The sequence below is a fragment of the Carcharodon carcharias genome, chromosome 19, assembly GCF_017639515.1.
Source record: "Carcharodon carcharias isolate sCarCar2 chromosome 19, sCarCar2.pri, whole genome shotgun sequence".
Lineage (NCBI taxonomy): Eukaryota > Metazoa > Chordata > Chondrichthyes > Lamniformes > Lamnidae > Carcharodon > Carcharodon carcharias.
This window is the reverse complement of record NC_054485.1, coordinates 80,263,106-80,270,255: the sequence shown is the minus strand read 5'-3', so window position 1 is coordinate 80,270,255 and position 7,150 is coordinate 80,263,106.

Sequence of the window (7,150 nt, the reverse complement as noted above, 5' to 3'; positions counted from 1 at the left end):
TTCTTTCTTCAACAAGTTTCTTTATTATACCTTATCCAATACAAGCAATATAGGCCACAAAATACTCTTTCCAAATCTAGACTCTTTTGTTTTTCCTCCCGCAACTATCCAGCCCCCATTCTTTTCCTCCCTGTGATTATCAACAGGGGATTATTCCATCTCTGCATCATTTTATTGCTGCCATTTGTTTTGTGGCCGACAAATTCCACATGCCATTTTTAACCCTGCATTTGCCCACTCCAATATTCTCTCTCAAACCCCAATATAATACCCAACCCACCATCAAAACAGTTCCTGCACTCCTTCCAGCACCACCCTCCACCTCCCAACCCACCCCGTATCTCTCTGGACTTCTGTATAACATCATCAGTCAGCTATTCATTCATTTACATTCAGCATTTTCTAACCTCTCCTCATCCCCAGTCCCAATCCCTCCCCTCCCGCAGTCCCAATCTCTCCCCACCCCCACTCCCAAACTCTCCCCCGCAGTCCCAATCTCTCCCACCTACAGTCCCAATCTCTCCCCAGCCCCAGTCCCAATTTCTCCCTACGCCTAATCCTCTCCTCAAAGTCCGAATCTCTCTCCCGCAGTCCCAATCCTGTCCCCCCTCCCAATCTTCCCCACCCATCTCCCCCCACACACCAATTTGCACCCCCACCCAAAGGGTTCTCTCCCAACCGAAATCCCCTTTTTCTGGGCTGGCTATATCTCACTGTGACTGGTCTTATTACAGAGCCATGGGCTGGCCTCACAGTCTGTCTTTTTTGCTATTCATTTAAGACCTATGGGTATCACTGGGTAAGGCCAACATTTATTACCCATCCCTAATTGCCCTTGAGAAGGTGGTGGTGAGCTGCCTTCTTGAACGGCTGCAGTCCATGTGGTGTAGGTACACTCACTGTGCTGTTAGGGAGGGAGCTCTAGGATTTTGACCCAGTGACAGTGAAGGAATTGAGATATATTTCCAAGTCAGGATAGTGAGTGACTTGGAGGGGAACTTTCAAGTGGTGGTGTTCTCATGTACCTGCTGCCCTTTGTCCTTCTAGATGGTAATGGTCGCAGATGTGGAAGGTGCTGTCTAAGGAGCCTTGGTGAGTTTCTGTAGATGGTACACACTGCTGCTACTGTGCATCAGTGGTGAAGGGAGTGAATGTTTGTGGATGTGGTACCAATCAAGCAGGCTGCTTTGTCCTGGATGGTGCCCAGCTTCTTGGGTGTTGTGGGAGCTGCACTCATTCAGGTTCTTTCCCCTCTTTCCCGCTGCCGTGTGTCTCAGGGTCTCCTCGCACATCTCACACAGCTCAGCAAGATCATCTACAGAACTAAATTGAGTCCGAGTCAAAGGCCCAACAGATGGGGAACTGGAATCGATGTCAACACCTTCCTTTCCCTCCATTCCGTAGGTCTCAACCTCCGATTGGAAGGGGTGGGGGGTGGGGGGAATGGTGTTGCTGGTGGAGGAGCAGCCGAACAAAACATTTGAGTGGAAAAAGACAGTTCCAAATATTATCTGGCATCTTTAGAAATTGTCCTCCTCGGGTGTCAGTGTCTATATTGAGCAAATCGTCTGAACAGTTCTTGGACAGTTTCAACCCATACACGCACTTTCACAAACATGGTCAGAACTTCCTCAATCGGTATGAATATTTGAACCTCCAGTAAATTGAGGCTTCAACAGCAGATTAATTTTAAACCAGGGAGGTAAATTCTTTTAGAATATGGAGTACTTGCACCATTTATGTAGCATTTATTATGCCTACTTGGCAATTATTATTTTTACCCACTGGGAGGTGACATCTCTCTGAGGCTCCTCCTTTCCTGTGGACCTCAATCCTCGCTAATTCATTCTGACCCTTTTCTCTCTCCCTTTTAATTTCTTCTGTTCTGCTGTCTACTTTGCCTCTAATAATAGGTGTATTTCAGCTGAATCTCAAGTACAAGTATACCTCAAAATATCGTACAACAGCCCTGTTTAAATGTCCAATGATTTGCAGATTTTAAAAATTCAGAGAACTGTTCTCAGTACCAGCATTCATTTCGAGGGCAACCTGGACCACCTTCACAAGCAAGTTCTGAGTGCTTGAAATCCCTGAGATGTTGCCTGCTTCCCAGTGGGTTACAGTCGGGAAGAGGGAGGGGAGCTGGAATTAGGAGTACACCCATCCTAAATTCAGTCACAGGGTTTTCAGACAGTGTTTTCAGACAGTGCAGATTTATGATTTGAGATCCGTTGAAAGATCACTGACCTGAAATATTAACTCTTTTTCAAACTCCACAGTTGCTGTCTGACCTGCTGAACGCGGCATGTTCTGTTTCCGTTTCAGATTTCCAGTTTCCGCAGCATTTTGCTTTGGAATAAAGAATGCAGTGTAGTTGGGAGATGGACAGTGGTGGCAGACAGGATCAAACTGGGCCAGAAGGAGACATAAGTAATTTGAACTTGAGGCTCATGAAAGGTGCTGCATTAATGCAGAGTACCATAGGCTTTGCAGACAGTGTTGATTTATGATTTGAGATCTGTTGAAAGATCATTGGCCTGAAATATTAACTCTTTTTCACACTCCGCAGTTGGCGCCTGACCTGCTGAATGTTTGCCTGTTTTCCTATGTATTAATCATTTGAGTCCCCAGGCATCAGTAAACTGTGCTTTCTAAATGAAAGGTATTAGTGCCAGTAAGCATTTTATTTTGAACCATGTGATATTTTGAGTCATTAGTCTTTAGCATAGCTAGAATTTCATTATGCAACATTTTAATTATTTAATTCAAGCCTATTAAAAACGAGAAGGAGGCGCTTGAAAGTGATTTTTCATGGCCTGCCCACTTTTATGGTTGGCAGACAGGCCAATCGGCCAGACGGCCTTTATATTTTTGCTGAAACCTCAATCCAGGGCGGGATGAAATCTCCATGGGGAAATAACATAAAATGAGATATCTGGGGATTGTTTTTTTTTTAAATGAGATATGCTTTCAGGTGTTTGGTTGTGCTGCATGGACACATTTTGCAGCGTTTTTGTTGTTTTGTTTATCCTGTGGAGGTCTGCAGCTCCCTGGGGCAGCTGTCTTCAGGGAGCTCACTGGAAGCGTTTGCCCCTGCCCGCAGTGACGTCAGCGCCCGCCCTCTTCCTGCCCCCACCAGCAGTGCTGAGCCTTTCTCAGCACGTGCTTCACGTTGGCTGGCCGTTAATTGGCCAGGCAGTGTGAAATCACGGTTGGGGGCCAATCATGGTCGGAGGCCCATTTCCCGACCACCCCTGCGTGCGACTGACAAGCGAAAAATTCAGGCCATGAATTACAGAAAAACTTACCTACTTGCCTGGGGGATGGTATATAGAGGGGCCGCTGCTTTCATTGATTTATATTAATAACCTAGACCTGGATGCACAGGGCACAATTTCAAAATTTAAAGATGATGCAAGACTTGGATGTATTGTGAACTGTGAGGAGGATAATGATAGACTGCAAGAAGAAATAGGCTGGTGGAATAGGCAGACATGTGGCAGATGAAATTTAATGAAGAGCAGTGTGAAGTGATACATTGTGTTCAGGAGAATGAGGAGAGGTGACAGAAAATGAAGGGTACAATTCTAAAGGAAATGCAGGGGGACCTGGGTGTATATGTGCATAAATCATTGAAGATGGCAGGACAGTTTGAGAAAGCAGTTAAATTATACTGAATCCTGTTTTTTTATAAATAGGGGCACAGAGTACAAAAGCAAGTAAGTTATGAACCTTCATAAAACACTGGTTCAGCTTCAACAGGAAGGATGTGAAGGTTTTAGAAAGGGTGCTGAAAAGATTGATGATAATGGTCCGGAGGATGAGAGGCTTCGGTTAAGTGGATAGATAGGTGGAGTTTGGGCTGTTCTCCTTGGAGAAGAGAAGCTTAATAGGAGATTTATTAGACGTGTTCAAAATCTTGAGGGGTTTAGGTAGTGCAACTGGGGAGGAACTGATCCCATCGGCAGAAGGTCGAGAATCCTAAGGCGATTAACAAAAGAATCAGAGGTGACATGAGGAAAATCTTCCTTAATGTAACAATTGGGATGCACTGCCTGAACTTGTGTTGGAGGCAGATTCAAAAGGGAACTGGATAATTATCTGAAGAGAAGAGATTTTACAGGGCTACAGGGAAAAGGTGGAGGAGCAGGACTAATACCTGTTGCAGAGGCAATGTGCTGAATAGCCTCCTTCTGTGCTGTAACCATTCTATGATTCCAGTATAGATACACTCAAGGAACTTGATAAACACATGAGGAAGTGAAGTGGGGCAGTTAGGATTGGTATTAAAATATATATACATTAATAACCCTCAGAGTAGACGCAGGGGCAGCATGGGATACTTGACATACTGGAAACATGTGCAAACATGAAGGGAACAAAGGGAATTCAGTCCCAGGCAGGCTGGAGAATTCCAAGCCAAAAGAGGAGATAATCACCTGTACTTTCCCTCCAGTCTCACTGGTCAGGCCAAAGAAACCCACCAGGCATTGAATGTATCAGAATGGCTAGCCATTTGTGGCTGTTTAACAAAATCCTGTAGCCATTAGTAGCTGTTTATCAAGATCTTGTAGCTATCAGCAGCTGTTAAAAAAAAGTTTAGTAGTAATGTCTGGCAGCAAGAATCATAAAAGATGCTGTAAACGGTGAAATTTTGTGACATTTCCCTTGGTTGACTTGGGACCCCCTCCCAGGCATCTCACTTACGTGAACCTCACAGACTCTAGACTGGCTACTCTTTCTCCAAAACAATTGGCATAGTCGGCAGGATCCTTGTAACATTGGGCACTAACTCCAGGTCAAACGTTGACATCAATGGTTGGGCGAGCATGTTTATTTTACCACCTGTTAGATAGGGTGGTCAATGTTCGATATGGAAAGCTGGTCGGCCGATTGGAGAATCCGAACGAGAGAAGGAGTCTGTGGGTGAAGTAACTAAAGACAGTGCAGCATGCAGCACATGGGTGTTCCGGGGGTAAACCAGGGTTGGGTCCTTGGGTAAATATAATTGCCATAATTGCGCCTGGGTTCAATCAGAGTCAGCTCCTTGGGTAAACTTAGTTGTTCCTGGACTAAACCAAGGCGAGAGGTGGTGGCCATTGGGTAAAACAGGAGGAGGCCACAGCAAACCAGAACGATTGTACGGCAAAGCAAGAGGATGTCCGCAAGAGAGTAGTGATAGTCCGAATACAAACACATCAGCCATGGCAGATAAAACCGCAGAGTGCTGGGGACCCGCAGGGTCACTCAACGACTTTTTAGAGAATAGAAATAAAAAGGTAATTAGTAAAATGACCAGGGAAGCCTGGGATTGGTCATGGACTGCAGACAAGCATAAGAACTGGTAGGAAAAACATACGGACGGAAAGGAGGGAATAATTATGTAAGCGCTACATTGAAACCTGCCAGTTAGAACAGGGTAACGGGGAACGAAAATGTTGCGAGCAGAACTCAAGTTTACTGCACTAAAGGCTGATAAACCTTCGGTGTCCTGGTCCTGCATGTAGTTTAAGTGGATCTTATGAAATAGAACAGATCTGAATCACTAAAACATTTTGTTCTGGAGCGAGAAAGAGAGAAAGAGATAGGGGTCCTCTAGGGGGTTAGTGAGAAATGACACTTAGGAGAGACGTGGCTTTAATTCTAAACTCTTTCCCTTTGATTGCTCTGTAAGTGAACAGTCGAGGAATCCCTGTCTTCCCCTATACTGTGTGAGGACTGCTTTTTGAGTCACAAGATTCAAACTTCAGTCTTAAATTAAAATGTTTTTTTAATGTGAAAATTCGCTTGCTTCTTGAGTTTTACTTACAGCTGTTTGAAAAGATACCTTGAAGAAAGACTTGAGACTCAGGACTCGAGTTATTTTCTTGCTTCATTTTTTAAAAAAAGCACATACGTTTTGATTTAGCTTTCGAGTTGTTCAACTGTGAATGGGGGATGCAAAGTACAATGTGAGAAGCTTCCGGAGAGAATGTGCACTTCCTAAAGATTTTGTGTGGGTGATGCATGTTTTGAGTTTATTTTTCCTGAAGCTCTGATTTTACAGGCGCGCGTTTTAATTGTTTTCACAATGGCAATTGCTATCTACTTTAAGGGAGAAGCAATTGGAACAAAGTAAATGTTTTAAGTTATAAATCTGAGTTGACATTTCTGATCAAAGTCGCAATTCAAATTTTGTTTGTTAAGCAAGTGGGAATCTTAACTCGGTTAACCATAAGTTAACACGTGAGTTAGTTTTAAATTTGGAGATGGTTAATTGGAACTTTAAAAAAAAGCCCCGAACTGTTTGTTTTAGACCCAGGCTGTGAATAAAAATGCGATGATTTGACAAAAAGGATTTAATCGCTGGGAAGAAAAAGGACAATTTGGAAATGAAAGGGATTTTAAAAGCTTGGAATTTGTAGCCAAATGGGGCTTGTGCTTTTTTGTTTTCTTTAAAGAGGTGGAATATGCATCAGAGCACAACAAGCAACAGCAGCATCTTTACAAGTCGAGGAATTTTTTCACAGTATTGTGATAATTTGGACTGAAGGCTTTACCTTTCAAAAAACAAATTGCCCGAACTCGTTCAGATTTGTTACTAGTTATCTTTTGAAACTTAAAGCGTTTGTAAATCAGCTGTAGTTGACTTCCTTTGGATGAGGGACCCAAATGTAATATTTCCAAGGTTTGCTGACGACACGAAAGTAAGTGGGAATGTGAGCAATGAGGAGGGTGTTAAGAGGTTTCTAGGTGATTTAGACAAGTTGAGTGAATGGGCAAATACATGCAGTATAACGTGGATAAGTGTGAAGTTATCCAGTTTGGTAGGAAAAACAGAATGGCAGGGTATTATTTAAATGGTGATAAATTGGGAAATGTTGATGTACAAAGGGACCTGGGTGTCCTTGTACATCAATCACTGAGAGTAAGCATGCAGGTGCAGCAAGCGGTTAAGAAGGCAAATGGTCTTTTGGCCTTCTTTGCAAGAAGACTTGAGTACAGGAGTGAGGATGTTTTAGTGCAGCTTGGTGAGACCACACCTGGAATACTGTGTGCAGTTTTGGTCTCCTTATCTAAGAAAGGATATACATGCCATTGAGGAGTGCAGCGAAGGTTCACCAGACTGATTCCTGGGATGGCAGGATTGTTGTATGAAGAAATATTGGGC